Source organism: Arachis hypogaea, chromosome 3 (assembly GCF_003086295.3).
Source record: "Arachis hypogaea cultivar Tifrunner chromosome 3, arahy.Tifrunner.gnm2.J5K5, whole genome shotgun sequence".
NCBI lineage: Eukaryota > Viridiplantae > Streptophyta > Magnoliopsida > Fabales > Fabaceae > Arachis > Arachis hypogaea.
Genome location: NC_092038.1, coordinates 40,701,935 through 40,721,825, shown reverse-complemented (window position 1 = coordinate 40,721,825; position 19,891 = coordinate 40,701,935). Strand labels below are relative to the sequence as shown.

At 41.0% G+C, this 19,891-nt stretch overlaps 1 non-coding gene across 1 annotated transcript; it reads right to left on the bottom strand.

Moving 5' to 3' along the window:
- Positions 1-13,443: 13,443 nt before the first annotated feature.
- LOC112793635 (small nucleolar RNA R71) lies at positions 13,444-13,551 on the bottom strand. The gene has a single exon (XR_003198336.1). It is a non-coding gene; the product is annotated as a small nucleolar RNA R71 (small nucleolar RNA).
- Positions 13,552-19,891: the final 6,340 nt, after the last annotated feature.

Sequence of the window (19,891 nt, the reverse complement as noted above, 5' to 3'; positions counted from 1 at the left end):
CACATTTTTCATCATCATTCCCTTATAATTCATCTTGATTACCCTTTCTGGGTCCTGACCACACTATTTATCAAACTCATCTCAATATTCTTAATATCAAATAATCTTAAAATCAACCCAACTCTAACATTAAATCAATCACATCACACGAAGATTAAACTTTAACTTCTCAAACCCATGACTATCACTAAGACATCCTCGATACTCTATTTTCTTTTCTGTTTTTAATATAACAAATAAACTCGGAATTGCACAAACTTTATATCCAGGCGTTTATCTTGAAATAAGATTTCTAAAAAATTAAAGATCATATTTTTCGGATTTCTCTAGCCTCAAAAATAGAGAAAAAACCGTGACTGCTCTGCAGTGCATAAAACCAAAAAAATAACAGCAGCATGTGATATTCAAAATTCATATAAAATCCAAGTTAAATTCAATGACTTTAAAAATTAATGTAGTTAAACTTTACTCATCGAGGTTTCTTTCTCAAATGAGTTAATACCATTTTTTAATGAAGAAGTTACATTACCTAGAAGTTAAGTAAAAATGAGTCAAAATCTGTTTTTTGAAACCAACAAGCTTAGTACCTTTCAATTTGAATAACTTTTATTACAAAACTCTAATTAAGCTAAATTTTGATTTGGAAACTCCTAGATCATCCAGAAACAAGTATGTCTTCGTTGCAACCCAATTGCTATTCAATTCTAAGAGTTACAAGCATTGGAAGTTGATGCATAGCTTGCTGAAATCTGTTTCTTTTCAGCTTTGACCACCAATATTTAAAAATTCACAACTCCCAATCCTCTACTCTTAAAATTCTGAAGTTTTAGAGAAATAAAGCAAGTTAATCAAATTTTATAACAAAATTGGTTTCACTCCAAAACGCAACTCGTAGAAGTCGCAGCAAGACAAACAAGTTGCTACCCTGTTTGACCTTTTCTGCTGCAGGACAGATTTAACAACCTAACTTTAAAAATTTACCATAAATTGTATATTTAACAAAAAGGTCCCAAATTTTCCAGTTTAGTTCTTTATATTCCCAAGTTTATCTGAAACTTGGTCTCATGCAATTCCGATCATTACATAATTAGTTACAGCATATGCAATTTCACCACAACACAACTCTACATCCTTATTAACAAACATCAATCCTAATCCATCATAAATAACTATAAGAGCACACCATTAATAACTTTTACACCTCATAATTCAATATATAAATCTACTAACAAATCTATTCCAACAACATTACAAAGCTAATCATTAAATACAACAAACAATTCAACTTATCATATGGTTCCTCTAACCTAAGTTTTCACAACACCGTATTAAACGTGCGAAACTTAAACTGTACCTTGGCCGATCACTTAATTCACCCAAGGCAGCCTCTCAACACAAAATCACAGCCCCTCCAAGCTCAATCAAACAGCCCCAAAGCAAGCCTTGTCACCAACAAAGCTCCAAGTAATCCAAATTCAAGTCCAATGCATAAACACCCTCTTAAACTACACCTAATACACATATATATGTTCCAATTCAATTTTTTATTACCAAAAACAAGATTGAGCTAGAGTTAGAATGTTCTTACCATATCCATATGCTCAATAACTTGAGCTCACAAGTTCCGGAAGCTAACTTGAACCTAGAACATAGAAATTGGACATGATTCACCATAGGTTTCCAAGTTTACCAAAGAAAGAGGGATAGGAATTCTGAACTTAATAGGAGGCTTACCAGTGAAATTGTTCAGATAGAAAGGTAGATCTTGACGCGCTGAGCGCGTGGCTGCGTACGGTGTTGTGATCGGAGCCCGGACGGAGGAGTTATGGTAGTGAGAAGGAAAGGTGAGGGTTAGGGTTCTTCTTCCCTCTCCCTTGTTGTTTGTGTAGTGACTTTAGTGAAATGGAGAAGATGAAGCTGCTGCTTCATTTATGCTATGGATCTGGTTGGATCCACGGGCCCGGTTTGGGCCTCGGTTCAATCGGTTTGGCCCTTCGGATTCGATTTTGGGCCAAATTTTCGAAATTGGTATCAAAATTCTCGTTTCAACGAGATCTATCCTATTTTGATATTAGTTTTGAATTTTTAGCTTTCCTATTTAAAATTCAATTTATTAACTAATAATTTACCAATTTTAGCAGGGTTTACACGGAACAAGTTCAAGTAATGATAGAAGTTGCCCAACAATCTCCGCCTGACGCAAGTAGTGCACCAAATGATGTGAGGCGAAGCATTCCTTCTTCACTGGGATCGAACCATGTGTCAAAAGATATGGACGTAAGTACTGTCAAAATTAGTAGTTAAATTAATAGTGGCTGATTGCTGTTGATGTTAATTTTATTGTTGACTTTATTGGCCTTAAGCAAATCTATAATAGAATCTAGTTCGTTATCAAATTAAAAATTTCAACCACTACATAAAACAATTGCACTATTTTATCAAATTAAAAATATGTTACATGTAAAACCCGGTTAATTAACGGCTAATTAACCCATAAATGAGAATTTATTTTGGAAAGCCTAAAATGTGATTTTTATGGCTAAATATGATAGAGGAGATTGAGACAAGAATTTTGGTACCAATTTCATAGAATTCGGACCAAGATTGGACCGAACGGGCCAAACCGGGCCAATTGGACCCAAAGTGGGCCCTTGGCCCAACATAACTTAACCAAAACCCTAGTTTTCAGCACTCTCTCTCCTCATTTGTTACACACACAAGCTGAAATTAGAGAGAAAGGGAGGAAGAACACTCTCTCAAGTTCTCTCCCTTGGTTGATCTTCAAACCACCATAACTTTTGATCTAGAGCTCCGATTGCCGCTCCGTTTGCGGCCACGCGTTCACCGCGGAGAGCTCTACAAAACCCATACAACCAATCTTGAGGTAAGACACGTGTTGCTGTTCGAAATCTCAGCCCTTATTTTCGAGTTTCATGGGTGAAATGTTGAGATTTTGAGTTCTTTGATGTTATAGGACCCAACTCTCTTGAAGGAGAAGGTTAATCTTGTCTCCTTGGACCTTGGGTGTGGTAAGATTCTCAACCCTAGTGTATTTTGTTGTTTTATGATGTTTGGGTTTTGAGATGTTGTGTATGGATATGATGGTTGTGGCTTAGGTTGTGTATGTGTGGATATTGGAGCTTGATTGGTGATTTTGAAAAGCTTGGAAAAGGTTTGGTGGTGAAAAATCTGTTCTTGGAGGTGTTGAGGCCTTGAGAGCTTGTGGATAAGTGGTTTGGAAGTGCTCCGGTGGAGCTTGGGAAAATCGGCTAAGGTATGGTTTCGGTTTCCCGTATCTAATATGTAATGTGGTAGGAAATACTTAGGCTAGAGGCCCTAAGATAGGCATTGAAATGTTGATGTTGTTGAATGATTGAGATATATGATGTGGTCATATATGTGATGATGATTAATGATGCCTTGATGGTATGATGTATGAGAAATATGCATGTTGTGATATATGCTTGATGATTGGTTATGGTTGAATTGTGGGTTGGACCATGTTGATGGTGAGTATGATATTGATTGTGTACAATGATGATTTATTGGAATTGGTGTTGTTGAGAATTGGCATGAGTAAGAGTATATGATACGTCAATATATTTGAGTTTGAGCCACTTGGGTGAAGTGGGTTAGAATGATGAGATAGTGATTTTGTATATTGTGGTAATGTGTCAATGTGTGAGTTGAGGAGGCTTGATGTTGAAATTGATATATTTTGATTGATTTCAAAGAAAAGGGATGAAAATGGCATGTTTTGATTGATTTTGAAAAGAGTCGGAAATGGCTTGTTTGCAAATGGCACTTTGTGGTTTTTATGAAAAATATGGTCTTTGGGCATACTTTGGTGGGACATAACTTGGACTACGGATCTCTGTTTTGTGCCAAATCTATTTATAAATGAAATTGGATCCGGGATGTCCATGCCGTTCGAAGAACGGGTGAAAAACGATTTAAAATGAGAAAGTTATGTCCGTTGGAAGATTGGGGTTTAAATTGGTGAATTCTGCAGCTTTTAACTTAGAAAATTTTTAGCAGAATGACCCCTTGCGCGTGGGCGCACTTGGCGCATGCGCACCGTTCTTCCGGAAAATGCCATCCACGCGTGAGCGTGGGGTGCGTGGGCGCGCCGATTGTGCTGCACCCAATGCCCAGCCATTTTCCAGAGAGTTATGCCAGAATTGTGCCAGTGTTGTGCCTGGGGCACGAGGACACCCACGCGTACGCGTGGTTGACGCGTGCGCGTCGATTGGCAAATGTTTAATCCACGCGTTAGCGTGCATGACGCTTGCGCGTCGATGAAGTTTTGAGGCCATTCACGCGTGCGCGTGGAGTGCGCGTACGCGTGTACCTGTTTCCATCCCAAAGTTGATTTTTGAGTTTTAAAAGTCAAATTTCATACTCTAAGCCTCCGATCTCACCACTTATATCTTAAATCATTATGATATGCCTAGCCATGAGAGAAGGAGCTAGTGGATGTGGTAACTTGCGAGTAAAGCAAGGGAAAATGAATAATCAATGAGGATCATTGATGATTATGTGAGATGTGGAGGATGGTGGTGGAAGTGCTTGTTATGCCATTGGCCGAAGGGCCGTAATGGTTTATGAATTGGCTGGTTCTGGATTGAACCGTGAGCCGGGATAGCTGTGTATGCTATGGATATTGGCTGGTTCTGGATTGAACCGTGAGCCGGGATAGCTGTGTATGCTATGGATATTGGCTGGTTATGGATTTAACCGTGAGCCGGATGGCTGATATGGATGTTGATCCATGGATGAGAATTCATGCATGTTTATGCTAAATTATTGATAATTGTGATTTGCACTTCCACTATCGGAGATACGAGTTTCCCTAGGTAGTAGCAGTGGCTAGCCACCACGTGCTCCAGGTTGAGACTTGATACTCTTTTGACCCTATGTCATAAGTGTGGCCGGGCACTGTGAAAGACCCGGATGAGCTTGCCCCCGTAAATATTCACCAGTGAGGGTGATGGATATAGATCATGATTATGATCAAGTTTATGATGAGTATAACTCGAGTTGGGGATGTATGACAGAGGGACAGTCCAATGGTTAGCTACCAGGACTTGTCGGGTTGGCTCTATAACTGACAGATGATATCATCAGCCACTAGGGACAAGCATTCATCATATGCATATTATGTGAATTGTTTGAGATTGCCTATTTGATTGCATATTACTTGCTATTTGTCTAAATGCCTTACTTGTTCCTAATTGTATATTTCTTGTCTGATATAACTGTGTTTGCTTTATTATACTCCTGCTGGTGGTTGGAAGGTTTGAAGGAATTGGAAAGGGAAGTATTAGTTAGACTGAAGTATCTTTAGTCAGATGCCCTTTATGGTTTAGCTTGTTTATAAGCTTTAATATTATTTGGAGGAAGTTCTAGGATTGCCTTCGGCTTTCCTCCATTATTATGTATTATATATGTGGAAGCTGTTACCATGCTGGGGACCTCAGGTTCTCACCCATGCGGATTTTGTGGTTTTCAGATGCAGGACGTGATGTTTCCCGTTGAGGCATGCTGGAGACTTCTATAATTGCGAAGATCCTTTGTTCTCGGGGCTATGTTTTGGTTTATATGTTTTGCTTAGATACTTTTATCTCCATTAAATAATACAAACTGTGATGACTCCTCTTATGGGAGAATTTTGGAGAATAGGATTTATGTATTTGTGTCCCTTTGGGTTTCCTTTGGGGTTTTCCTTATTATATCATATGTATATATTGTTATGCTCGGATCGGTTATCTTCGCAGCCGGATCTTGAGTCTAGATATTCCTGTTTTTGACACTCCTTTGTATATATATAATCTCGCGTTGGTTATCCTTGTTCGTTACGTTATCGATCGGAGTGTTGCGCTTTAAGGTTGCGGTTTTTGTTTACCCCTTTTTCTACAAAGGCTCCTAGTTATAATCAATCATTCATACTACTATACGTACTAAATTTTTATTTTAGAGGTCGTAATACCTTGCCATCTCTGAATTATGACTTAAGCATAAGACTCTGTATGGTAGGGTGTTACATTATGGTATCAGAGCAGTTCGTTCCTGTAGAGCCTGAGGGATGGACTGATTATGCTTCTGTGCATTCTCTGTGTGTGTGTGTGTTATGTGCTATTAGTATATCTGCTTGATATAATTGGCATAAACGTTCATGAGCATGCATTTGGGACTTTGAAGTACTAGACTTCCGATATTGAGACTGATCAACTTAATATCGATTGTTTGGTATGTATAGGAACCAGATGGCGCCTCGTGGACGCGGTAGAGGTAGTGTGAGAGGTCGTACGAACGCTCGTGCGCCGGAGAATAACCCTCACGACTCGGTGAACTTTATGACTGCGTTGGAGAACATGGCTGCTGCTATGCAAGCCACTGCTGAGGCTCTTGGTCAACAGATGAACAACCATGGTAATGATGGAGGTGGAGTTCAGGGCCCAATGACACTGGCAAACTTTTTGAAGGTTAATCCACCTAAGTTCAAGGGAACTACTAGTCCGACTGAGGCTGATACATGGTTTCAGGCTATAGAGCGAGCACTGCAAGCACAAGTGGTACCTGAAGGGCAGCGTGTCGAGTTTGCTACCTATATGCTTGTCGGTGAAGCGTCACATTGGTGGCAAGGTATCCGACGTCTTCTGCAGCAGGGTGATGATTATATCACCTGGAATGTCTTCCAAGAGGAGTTCTATAAGAAGTACTTTCCGACTTCTGCTAGGACGGCTAAGGAACTTGAATTGTTACAACTGAAGCAGGGTACTATGTCCATATCAGAGTACACTGACAAGTTTGAGGAGCTGTTCAGGTTCTCTCGTATGTGCCAAGGGACTCCGGTGGAATATGAAGAATGGAAGTGTGTTAAGTATGAAGGAGGACTCCGGAGTGATATTTTCAGTTCAGTGGGACCAATGGAGATTAGGACCTTCTCCGAGCTGGTAAACAAGTGTAGGGTTGCTGAGGAGTGTGTAAAAAGGGCAACTGCTGAGAAAGGGATTCACAGAGGATCATTCCCACAGAACCGAGGGAAGAGTTTTGCACCTAGAGGTCCGTCTTTCAAGAGGGGAAGCTCTTTCAGGAGGCCCAACAACAACGACAATTTCCAAGGGAAGAAGTATGGGAAGCAGCCTCAGAATGATTAAGCTTGTACTAGGTGTGGAGGTCACCATCCGGGAGCACCATGCAAGACCGGATGGGGTTTGTGCTACAATTGCGGAAAAGCGGGGCATAAAGCCGCAAGTTGTCCGGAGAGGCAGAAACAAGGTGCTGGGAAGGCACAACAGACTGGTCGGGTGTTCACCACTTCAGCTGTAGGGGCTGAGGGATCTGAGACACTCATTAGAGGTAACTGTGAAATAGCTGGTCAAACCTTAAATGCTTTATTTGATTCGGGAGCATCACATTCATTCATTGCATTTGAGAAAGCCCATGAGTTAGGATTGAAGATTGTAACTTTAGGATATGATCTAAGAGTGTACAATGCTACCCACGAAGCCATGGTAACTAGGCTAGGATGCCCGGAAGTTTCCTTTAGGTTCAAGCAGCGTGATTTTGTTCATAATTTAATCTGCTTACCGATGATTGGTCTTGATCTTATCTTGGGATTGGACTGGTTATCTAAGAACCATGTTCTGCTAGATTGTTCTACAAAGTCGGTGTACTTTATGCCGGAAGAAACTGAAGGGCCGGTCGTGGTGAATAATTATTACTTGAATTCGATGATGGTGAACTGTTCCGGAACCGAATGTCAGGGTATCATGTTGTTAACCGCGGGCGTTTCGGGTGATGATCAAAGGTTGGAACAGATTCCGGTTGTGTGTGAGTTTCCGGAAGTGTTTCCTGATGATATTGATGAGTTTCCACCTAACCGAGAGGTTGAATTTGCTATTAAATTGGTGCCCGGGGCGGGACCAATCTCAAGTGCTCCTTATAGGATGTCACCGTTAGAGATGAACGAGCTAAAGTCTCAGTTAGAGGATTTGTTGGGAAAGAATTTTATACGACCAAGTGTCTCTCCGTGGGGTGCTCCAGTGTTACTGGTGAAGAAGAAGGATGGGAGTATGCGGCTCTGTGTGGATTACAGGCAGCTGAACAAGGTTACAATAAAGAATAAGTACCCATTGCCGAGAATTGATGATCTCATGGATCAGTTACAAGGAGCTGGAGTTTTCTCCAAGATCGATTTGCGATCCGATTATCACCAGATAAGGGTGAGGGGTGAGGATATCCCTAAGACCGCTTTTAGGACTCGTTATGGTCATTACGAGTACACTGTAATGTCTTTTGGGTTGAGGAATGCTCCTGCAGTGTTTATGGATTACATGAATAGAGTTTTCCGTCCGTTTTTGGATAGATTCGTTGTTGTCTTCATTGATGACATACTGATTTATTCCAAGACTGAAAAAGAGCATGCGGAACACTTGAGGACTGTGTTGCAGATTCTAAAGGAGAAGAAACTCTATGCAAAACTGTCGAAGTGTGAGTTTTGGAAGAGTGAGGTGAAGTTTTTGGGCCATGTGGTGAGTAAGAAGGGAATAGCCGTAGATCCAACTAAGGTGGAGGCTGTGATGGATTGGAAGCAACCAACCACCGTAACAGAGATAAGGAGTTTTCTGGGTTTAGCTGGCTATTACCGAAGGTTTATCAAAGGCTTTTCACAGATAGCTTTGCCAATGACAAAGTTAACCCACAAAGACACTCCATTTGTTTGGACTCCTGAGTGCGAGGAGAGCTTTCAGACATTGAAGAAAAAGTTGACCACTGCACCTGTGTTAGTGTTACCTGAGCCGAATGAGCCATTTGAGGTGTATTGTGATACCTCATTGAAGGGTCTAGGGTGCGTGCTGATGCAGCATCGTAATGTGGTGGCGTATGCCTCACGACAGTTGAGACCTCATGAAGTTAGTTACCCTACGCACGATTTGGAACTCGCTGCGGTTGTGTTTGCCTTGAAGGTGTGGAGGCATTATCTCTATGGGGTTAAGTTCCAAGTTTTCTCTGATCATAAGAGCTTGAAGTATCTCTTTGATCAGAAAGAGCTCAATATGAGGCAGAGAAGGTGGATGGAATTGTTGAAAGACTACGACTTTGAGTTGTATTACCATCCGGGAAAGGCGAATGTAGTGGCAGATGCGTTGAGTCGGAAGTCGTTATATGCGGCTTGGATGATGCTTCAAGAGGAGAAGTTGCTCAAGGGATTCGAGAGTCTGAAAATTGGTGCTCGAGAAGTATCCGGAACCTTGTGTTTAAGCCGATTAGAGATCTCAAGTGACTTTAAGTCCGAACTCCTAAAGGCTCATCAAAATGATGAAGCGTTATGGACAGTGTTACCGGCTATTGAGCAAGGAAAACAATGGAGAGTGTCGGAAGAAAAAGATGGGTTATGGAGATTCAAGGGTAGGATCATTGTGCCAGATGTTGGCACTTTGAGACAAGATATTTTAAAGGAGGCACACAAAAGCGGATTCTCCATTCACCCGGGAAGTACTAAGATGTACCATGATTTAAAGGCGATGTTTTGGTGGACGGGTATGAAGAATGATGTGGCGGAATATGTATCAAAGTGCTTAACTTGTCAAAAGGTAAAGATTGAACATCAAAGACCTTCCGGGATGTTGCAACCTTTAGAGATTCCACAATGGAAGTGGGAAAGTATTGTGATGAGCGGATAATTTGTACGCTTTTTGGCATTGTTTTTAGTATGTTTTTAGTATGATCTAGTTAGTTTTTAGTATATTTTTATTAGTTTTTAGTTAAAATTCACTTTTCTGGAATTTACTATGAGTTTGTGTGTTTTTCTGTGATTTCAGGTATTTTCTGGCTGAAATTGAGGGACCTGAGCAAAAATCTGATTCAGAGACTAAAAAGGACTGCAGATGCTGTTGGATTCTGACCTCCCTGCACTCGAAGCGGATTTTCTGGAGCTACAGAAGCCCAATTGGCGCGCTCTCAACGGCGTTGGAAAGTAGACATCCTGGGCTTTCCAGCAATATATGATAGTCCATACTTTGCCCAAGATTTGATGGCCCAAACTGGCGTTCAAAGTCACCCTCAGAAATCCCAGCGTTAAACGCTGGAACTGGCACCAAAATGGGAGTTAAACGCCCAAACTGGCATAAAAGCTGGCGTTTAACTCCAAGAGAGGTCTCTGCACGAAAATTCTTCATTGCTCAGCCCAAGCACACACCAAGTGGGCCCAGAAGTGGATTTTTATGTCATTTACTCATTTCTTTAAACCTTAGGCTACTAGTTTTCTATAAGTGGGACCTTTTACTATTGTATTGAGACATCGAGGGGTAGCTATCTTCATTGTTATGCTATCTTAGATCATTGGGAGGCTGGCCTCATGGCCATGCCTAGACCTTGTTCTTATGTATTTTCAACGGTGGAGTTTCTACACACCATAGATTAAGGTGTGGAGCTCTGCTGTACCTCGAGTATTAATGCAATTACTATTGTTCTTCCATTCAATTCCGCTTGTTCTTGTTCTAAGATATCACTTGTTCTTCAACTTGATGAATGTGATGATCCGTGACACTCATCATCATTCTCACCTATGAACGTGTGACTGACAACCACCTCCGTTCTACCTTCGATTGGGTGAATATCTCTTGGATTCCTGATTGCACGATGCATGGTTGATCGCCTGACAACCGAGTGCTCGCCTGACAACTGAGCCAACCATTCCGTGAGATCAGAGTCTTCGTGGTATAGGCTAGAACTGATGGCGGCATTCAAGAGAATCCGGAAGGTCTAACCTTGTCTGTGGTATTCTGAGTAGGATTCGATGATTGAATGACTGTGACGTGCTTCAAACTCCTAGCAGGCGGGGCGTTAGTGACAGACGCAAAAGAATCGCTGGATTCTATTCCGGCCTGACCGAGAACCGACAGATGATTAGCCATGCTGTGACAGAGCATAGGAACATTTTCACTGAGAGGATGGGAGGTAGCCACTGACAACGGTGAAACCCTTGCATAAGCTTGCCATGGAAAGGAGTAAGAAGGATTGGATGAAGACAGTAGGAAAGCAGAGAGACGGAAGGGAAGGCATCTTCATGCGCTTATCTGAAGTTCCTACCAATGAATTACATAAGTACCTCTATCTTTATCTTTATGTTTTTATGCGTTCATCACCATATCCATTTGAGTTTGCCTGACTAAGATTTACAAGATGACCATAGCTTGCTTCATACCAACAATCTCTGTGGGATCGACCCTTACTCGCGTAAGGTTTATTACTTGGACGACCCAGTACACTTGCTGGTTAGTTGTGCGATGTTGTGTTTATGCCATGGTATTGAACACCAAGTTTTTTGGATTCATTACCGGGGATTATTTGAGTTGTGAAAAGTATTGATCACAATTTCGTGCACCAAGTTTTTGGCGCCGTTGCCGGGGATTGTTGAGTTTGGACAACTGACGGTTCATCTTGTTGCTTAGATTAGGTATTTTTTTCTTCAGAGTTCTTAAGAATGAATTCTAGTGTTTCAAGGTGATGTTCTTATCATCACCAAAGCTGATTGATCTTCATCAATTTAGCTCTTGAATGCAGTGTTCTGCTGAAGCTTGGCTAACCATGTCTAATTCCTTTAGACTGAAGCTTTAGACTAACATTGCATGATTCCTGGGATTCTCATTAAGAATTTTGATATCTTTTTCCACTTAATTTTCGAAAAACACAAAAAAAAAATCATAAAATCCAAAAATTTCTTGTTTGAGTCTAGTATCTCATGTTAAGTTTGGTGTCAATTGCATGCATCCATTCATGTGTTCTTAAGGATCTTCAAATAATTCTTGATGATTTCTTACTCTGATCTTTGAATTCTCTTGACTTGAGTGTTTTATGTGTCTCATATGCATTCTCATTAGTGTCAGTAGTATACAAATTGCTAAGTTTGGTGTCTTGCATGCATAGTTATTTGATTCTTGTTGCATTTTGATTTTTCCTTATTATTAAAAATCCAAAAATATTTTTTTATTTGTGTCTTCTCAAGTCAATACTACAGAGAAATTAAAGATTCAGAACATACAGCAGAGGAATTACACAGAAAAGCTGGGCGTTCAAAACGCCCAGTGAAGAAGGACAGACTGGCGTTTAAACGCCAGCCAGGGTACCTGGTTGGGTGTTTAACGCCCAAAAGGGTATAGTTTTGGGCGTTAAACGCCAGAATGTGCACCATTCTGGGCGTTTAACGCCAGGATGTCACAAGAGGGAAGATTCTGTTTTTCAATGCAATTTTTTTTTCAGGTTTTCAAAGTTTTTCAAAATCAAATCTTTTTCAAATCATATCTTTTCAATCATGTGTTTTCAAAATCAATTTCTTTCCATTTTCAAAGATACTTACTATCAATTAATGATTTGATTCAACACTTCAAGCATGTTGCCCTTTCTGTTGAGGAAGGTTTAATGTTTGAATCATATCTTTTCTTGTTAGTCAAGTTTTTAATTTTCAAAATCAAATCTTTTTTTAAAATGTTTTTCAAATCATATCTTCTCAATCACATCTTTTTAGAACTAATCATATTTTCTTAACCACATCTTTTTCAAAATAGTTTTCAATCAAATCTTTTTGATTTCTAATTTTAAAATCTTTTTCAAAAATCACTTGATTTCTTTTCCACTTTCATTTTCGAAAATCAAGTAGTGTTTTAAAAAATGTTTTCAAAATCTTTTACTTAATTTTCGAAAATTACTTCCCTCCTTCTCACATCCTTCTATTTATGGACTAACACTATCCCTTAATGCAAAATTTGAACTCCATCTTCTTTGATAAGTTCGAATTTTCTACTTCTGTCTTCTACTCTTCTTTTCCTCTGACACTTTAAGGAATCTCTATACTGTGACATAGAGGATTCCACATTTTCTTGTTCTCTTCTCTTTCATATGAGCAGGAGCAAAGACAAAGGCATTCTTGTTGAGGCTGATCCTGAACCTGAAAGGACCTTGAAGAGAAAGCTAAGAGAAGCCAAATCACAACTCTCTTTAGAGGACCTGACCGAATTCTTCAAAGAAGAAGAACACATGGCAGCCGAAAACAACAATGCCAACAATGCAAGGAAGGTGCTGGGTGACTTTACTGCACCTACTCCCGATTTCTATGGGAGAAGCATCTCTATCCCTGCCATTGGAGCAAACAACTTTGAGCTTAAGCCTCAATTAGTTTCTCTAATGCAACAGAATTGCAAGTTCCATGGACTTCCATCGGAAGATCCTCATCAGTTCTTAGCTGAGTTCTTGCAAATCTGTGACACTGTCAAGACTAATGGGGTTGACCCTGAGGTCAACAGACTTATGCTATTCCCTTTTGCTGTAAGAGACAGAGCTAGAACATGGTTGAACTCTCAACCTAAAGAAAGCCTGGACTCTTGGGAAAAGCTAGTCAATGCCTTCTTGGCAAAGTTCTTTCCACCTCAAAAATTGAGTAAGCTTAGAGTGGAAGTCCAAACCTTCAGACAGAAGGAAGGAGAATCCCTCTATGAAGCTTGGGAAAGATACAAACAATTAATCAGAAAATGTCCTTCTGATATGCTTTCTGAATGGAGCATCATAGGTATTTTCTATGATGGTCTCTCTGAACTATCCAAGATGTCTTTGGATAGCTCTGCAGGAGGATCTCTTCATCTGAAGAAGACGCCTACTGAAGCTCAAGAACTGATTGAAATGGTTGCAAATAACCAATTCATGTACACTTCTGAAAGAAATCCTGTGAACAATGGGACTAGTCAGAAGAAAGGAATTCTTGAGATTGACACTCTGAATGCCATATTGGCTCAGAATAAAATATTGACTCAACAAGTCAATATGATTTCTCAAAGTCTGTCTGGAATGCAAAATGCACCAAGCAGTACTAAGGAGGCTTCATCTGAGGAAGAAGCTTATGATCCTGAGAACCCTTCAATGGAAGAGGTGAATTATATGGGAGAACCCTATGGAAACACCTATAATCCTTCATGGAGAAATCATCCAAATTTTTCATGGAAGGATCAACAGGGACCCCAACAAGGTTTCAACAACAATAATGGTGGAAGAAACAGGTTTAGCAATAGCAAGCCTTTTCCATCATCTTCTCAGCAACAGACAGAGAGTTCTAAGCAGAATAACTCTGACTTAGCAACCATGGTCTCTGATCTGATCAAAACCACTCAAAGTTTCATGACTGAAACAAGATCCTCCATTAGAAATTTGGAGGCACAAGTGGGTCAGCTGAGCAAGAAAATTACTGAACTCCCTCCTAGTACTCTCCCAAGCAATACAGAAGAAAATCCAAAAGGAGAGTGCAAGGCCATCAACATGGCCGAATTTTGGGAGGAAGGAGAGGCAGTGAACGCCACTGAGGAAGGCCTCACTGGGCGTCCACTGGCCTCCAATGAGTTCCCCAATGAGGAACCATGGGAATCTGAGGCTCAAACTGAGACCATAGAGATTCCATTGGACTTACTTCTGCCATTCATGAGCTCTGATGAGTATTCTTCCTCTGAAGAGGATGAGTATGTCACTGAAGAGCAAGTTGCTAAATACCTTGGAGCAATCATGAAGCTAAATGACAAGTTATATGGAAATGAGACTTGGGAGGATGAATCCCCTTTGCTCACCAAGGAACTGGATGACTTGTCTAGGCAGAAACTGCCTCAAAAGAGACAGGATCCTGGGAAGTTTTCAATACCTTGTACCATAGGCACCATGACCTTCAAGAAGGCCTTGTGTGACTTAGGGTCAAGTGTAAACCTCATGCCTCTCTCTGTAATGGAGAAGTTAGGGATCTCTGAGGTACAAGCTGTAAAAATCTCACTAGAGATGGCAGACAACTCAAGAAAACAAGCCCATGGACTTGTAGAGGATGTTCTGGTTAAAGTTGAAGACCATTACATCCCTACTGATTTCATAGTCCTAGAGACTGGGAAGTGCATGGATGAATCCATCATCCTTGGCAGACCCTTCCTAGCCACAGCAAGGGCTGTGATTGATGTTGATAGAGGAGAGTTGATCATTCAAGTGAATGAAGAATCCTTGGTGTTTAAGGCCCAAGGATATCCCTCTGTCATCATGGAGAGGAAGCATGAAGAGCTTCTCTCAAAACAGAGCCAAATAGAGCCCCCACAGTCAAACTCTAAGTTTGGTGTTGGGAGGCCACAACCAAACTCTAAGTTTGGTGTTGAACCCCCACATTCAAACTCTAAGTTTGGTGTTGGGAGGTTCCAACATAGCTCTGAGCATTTCTGAGGCTCCATAAGAGTCCTCTGTCAAGCTAATGACATTAAAGAAGCGCTTGTTGGGAGGCAACCCAATGATTTATAATTAACTATTTTCTTTTGTTATTTTATATTTTTTGTAGGTTGATGATCATAAGAAGTCACAAAATCAATGAAAAAAGCAAAAACAGAATGAAAAACAGGAAGAAAAATAGCACACCCTGGAGGACGCACCTACTGGCGTTTAAACGCCAGTGAGGCTAGCTGTTGGGCGTTTAACGCCCAGTCTGGCACCATTCTGGGCGTTTAACGCCAGAAAGGGGCACCAGACTGGCGTTAAACGCCAGAAAAGGGCAAGAAGCTGGCGTTAAACGCCAGAAATGGGCACCAGCCCGGCGTTTAACGCCAGAATTGGCACAAATCGAGATTTTGCTTGCCATTTGGTGTAGGGATGACTTTTTCTTGACACCTCAGGATCTGTGGACCCCACAGGACCCCCACCTACCCCACCACTCTCTCTCTTCTTCACCCATTCACCAATCACCTCAACACCTCTTCCCCAAAACCCTTCACCTATCAAATCCCATCTTTCTCTTCACCACTCACATCCATCCTTCATAAAACCCCACCTACCTCACCATTCAAATTCAAACCACTTTCCCACCCAAACCCACCCACAAATGACCGAACCCTACCCTTCCCCCTCTCCTATATAAACCCTCCTTCACTCCTTCCTTTCCACACAACCTAAACACTACTTCTTCCCCTTCTTGGCCGAAAACAAAAGCCATTCCCTTTCTCCTCATTTCTTCTTCTTCTCCTCTCTTCTTTCTTCTTTTGCTCGAGGACGAGCAAACATTTTAAGTTTGGTGTGGTAAAAGCATTGCTTTTTGTTTTTCCATAACCATTTATGGCATCCAAGGCCGGAAAAACCTCTAGAAAGAGGAAAGGGAAGGCAAAAGCTTCCACCTCCGAGTCATGGGAGATGGAGAGATTCATCTCAAGGGTGCATCAAGACCACTTCTATGAAGTTGTGGCCTTGAAGAAGGTGATCCCCGAGGTCCCTTTTTCACTCAAAAAGGGTGAACATCCGGAGATCCAACATGAGATCCGAAGAAGAGGTTGGGAAGTTCTTACCAACCCCATTCAACAAGTCGGAATCTTGATGGTTCAAGAGTTCTATGCCAATGCATGGATCACCAAGAACCATGATCAAAGTGTGAACCCGGATCCAAAGAATTATCTTACTATGGTTCGGGGGAAATACTTGGATTTTAGTCCGGAAAGTGTAAGGTTGGCATTCAATTTGCCCATGATGCAAGGAGATGAACACCCTTACACTAGAAGGGTCAACTTTGATCAAAGGTTGGACCAAGTCCTCACAATCATATGTGAAGAGGGCGCCCAATGGAAGAGAGATTCAAGAGGGAAGCCGGTTCAATTGAGAAGGCATGACCTCAAACCCGTGGCTAGAGGATGGTTGGAGTTTATCCAACGCTCAATCATTCCCACTAGCAACCAGTCCGAAGTTACCATAGACCGGGCTATCATGATTCATAGCATCATGATTGGAGAAGGAATAGAAGTTCATGAGGTTATAGCTCAAGAGCTCTATAAGGTGGCGGACAAGTCCTCTACCTTGGCAAGGTTAGCCTTCCCTCATCTCATTTGTCACCTCTGTTATTCAGTTGGAGTTGACATAGAGGGAGACATCCCTATTGATGAGGACAAGCCCATCACTAAGAAGAGGATGGAGCACACAAGAGACCCCACTCATCATGAGATCCCTGAGATACCTCAAGGGATGCACTTTCCTCCACAAAACTATTGGGAGCAACTAAACACCTCCCTAGGAGAATTGAGTTCCAACATGGGACAACTAAGGGTGGAGCACCAAGAACACTCCATCATCCTCCATGAAATTAGAGAAGATCAAAGAATCATGAAAGAGGAGCAAAAAAGACAAGGAAGAGACATTGAGGAGCTCAAGCACTCCATAGGGTCTTCAAGAGGAAGAAAGAGCCGCCATCACTAAGGTGGACCCGTTCCTTGATTTCCTTGTTCTTTATTCTTCTGTTTTTCGAATTTCATGCTTATGTTTATCTATGTTTGTGTCTTGTGATCATTAGTGTCTTAGTGTCTATGCCTTAAAGTTATGAATGTCCTATGAATCCATCACCTCTCTTAAATAAAAACGTGCTTAATTGAAAAAGAAAAAGAATTGCATGAATTTTGAATTTTATAACAGTTTAATTATTTTGATGTGGTGGCATTACTTTTGTCTTCTGAATGTATGCTTAAACAGTGCATATGTATCTTGAATTTGTGGTTCATGAATGTTGGCTCTTGAAAGAATGATGAAAAAGGAGACATGTTACTGAGGATCTGAAAAATCATAAAAATGATTCTTGAAGCAAGAAAAAGCAATGAAAAAAAAATCGAAAAAAATAGAGAAAAGGGGAGAAAAAGAAAGAAAAAGAAATAAAGTTGTGATCCAAGGCAAAAAGAGTGTGCTTAAGAACCCTGGACACCTCTAATTGGGGACTCTAGCAAAGCTGAGTCACAATCTGAAAAGGTTCACCCAATTATGTGTCTGTGGCATGTATGTATCCGGTGGTAATACTGGAAGACAGAGTGCTTTGGGCCACAGCCAAGACTCAATAAGTAGCTTTGTTCAAGAATCATCATACTCTACTAGGAGAATCAATAACACTATCTGGATTCTAAGTTCCTAAAGAAGCCAATCATTCTGAATTTCAAAGGATAGAGTGAGATGCCAAAACTATTCAGAGGCAAAAAGCTAAAAGCCCCGCTCATCTAATTAATACTGATCTTCATAGATGTTTTTGGAATTCATTGCATATTCTCTTCTTTTTATCTTAGTTGATTTTCAGTTGCTTGAGGACAAGCAACAATTTAAGTTTGGTGTTGTGATGAGCGGATAATTTGTACGCTTTTTGGCATTGTTTTTAGTATGTTTTTAGTATATTTTTATTAGTTTTTAGTTAAAATTCAATTTTCTGGACTTTACTATGAGTTTGTGTGTTTTTCTGTGATTTCAGGTATTTTCTGGCTGAAATTGAGGGACCTGAGCAAAAATCTGATTCAGAGACTGAAAAGGACTGCAGATGCTGTTGGATTCTGACCTCCCTGCACTCGAAGCGGATTTTCTGGAGCTACAAAAGCCCAATTGGCGCGCTCTTAACGGCATTGGAAAGTATACATCCTGGGCTTTCCAGCAATATATGATAGTTCATACTTTGCCCAAGATTTGATGGCCCAAACCGGCGTTCAAAGTCACCCTCAGAAATCCCAGCGTTAAACGCTGGAACTGGCACCAAAATGGGAGTTAAACGCCCAAACTGGCATAAAAGCTGGCGTTTAACTCCAAGAGAGGTCTCTGCACGAAACTTCTTCATTGCTCAGCCCAAGCACACACCAAGTGGGCCCGGAAGTGGATTTTTATGTCATTTACTCATTTCTTTAAACCTTAGGCTACTAGTTTTCTATAAGTAGGACCTTTTACTATTGTATTGAGACATCGAGGGGTAGCTATCTTCATTGTTATGCTATCTTAGATCATTGGGAGGCTGGCCTCATGGCCATGCCTAGACCTTGTTCTTATGTATTTTCAACGGTGGAGTTTCTACACACCATAGATTAAGGTGTGGAGCTCTGCTGTACCTCGAGTATTAATGCAATTACTATTGTTCTTCCATTCAATTCCGCTTGTTCTTGTTCTAAGATATCACTTGTTCTTCAACTTGATGAATGTGATGATCTGTGACACTCATCATCATTCTCACCTATGAACGTGTGACTGACAACCACCTCCGTTCTACCTTCGATTGGGTGAATATCTCTTGGATTCCTGATTGCACGATGCATGGTTGATCGCCTGACAACCGAGTGCTCGCCTGACAACCGAGCCAACCATTCCGTGAGATCAGAGTCTTCGTGGTATAGGCTAGAACTGATGGCGGCATTCAAGAGAATCCGGAAGGTCTAACCTTGTCTGTGGTATTCTGAGTAGGATTCGATGATTGAATGACTGTAACGTGCTTCAAACTCCTAGCAGGCGGGGCGTTAGTGACAGACGCAAAAGAATCGCTGGATTCTATTCCGGCCTGACCGAGAACCGACAGATGATTAGCCATGCTGTGACAGAGCATAGGAACATTTTCACTGAGAGGATGGGAGGTAGCCACTGACAACGGTGAAACCCTTGCATAAGCTTGCCATGGAAAGGAGTAAGAAGGATTGGATGAAGACAGTAGGAAAGCAGAGAGACGGAAGGGAATGCATCTTCATGCGCTTATCTGAAGTTCCTACCAATGAATTACATAAGTACCTCTATCTTTATCTTTATGTTTTTATGCGTTCATCACCATATCCATTTGAGTTTGCCTGACTAAGATTTACAAGATGACCATAGCTTGCTTCATACCAACAATCTCTGTGGGATTGACCCTTACTCGCGTAAGGTTTATTACTTGGACGACCCAGTACACTTGCTGGTTAGTTGTGCGAAGTTGTGTTTATACCATGGTATTGAACACCAAGTTTTTTGGATTCATTACCGGGGATTATTTGAGTTGTGAAAAGTATTGATCATAATTTCGTGCACCATATTGCAATGGACTTTGTGTCGGGATTGCCAAGGACTAGGGCTGGTTTTGATG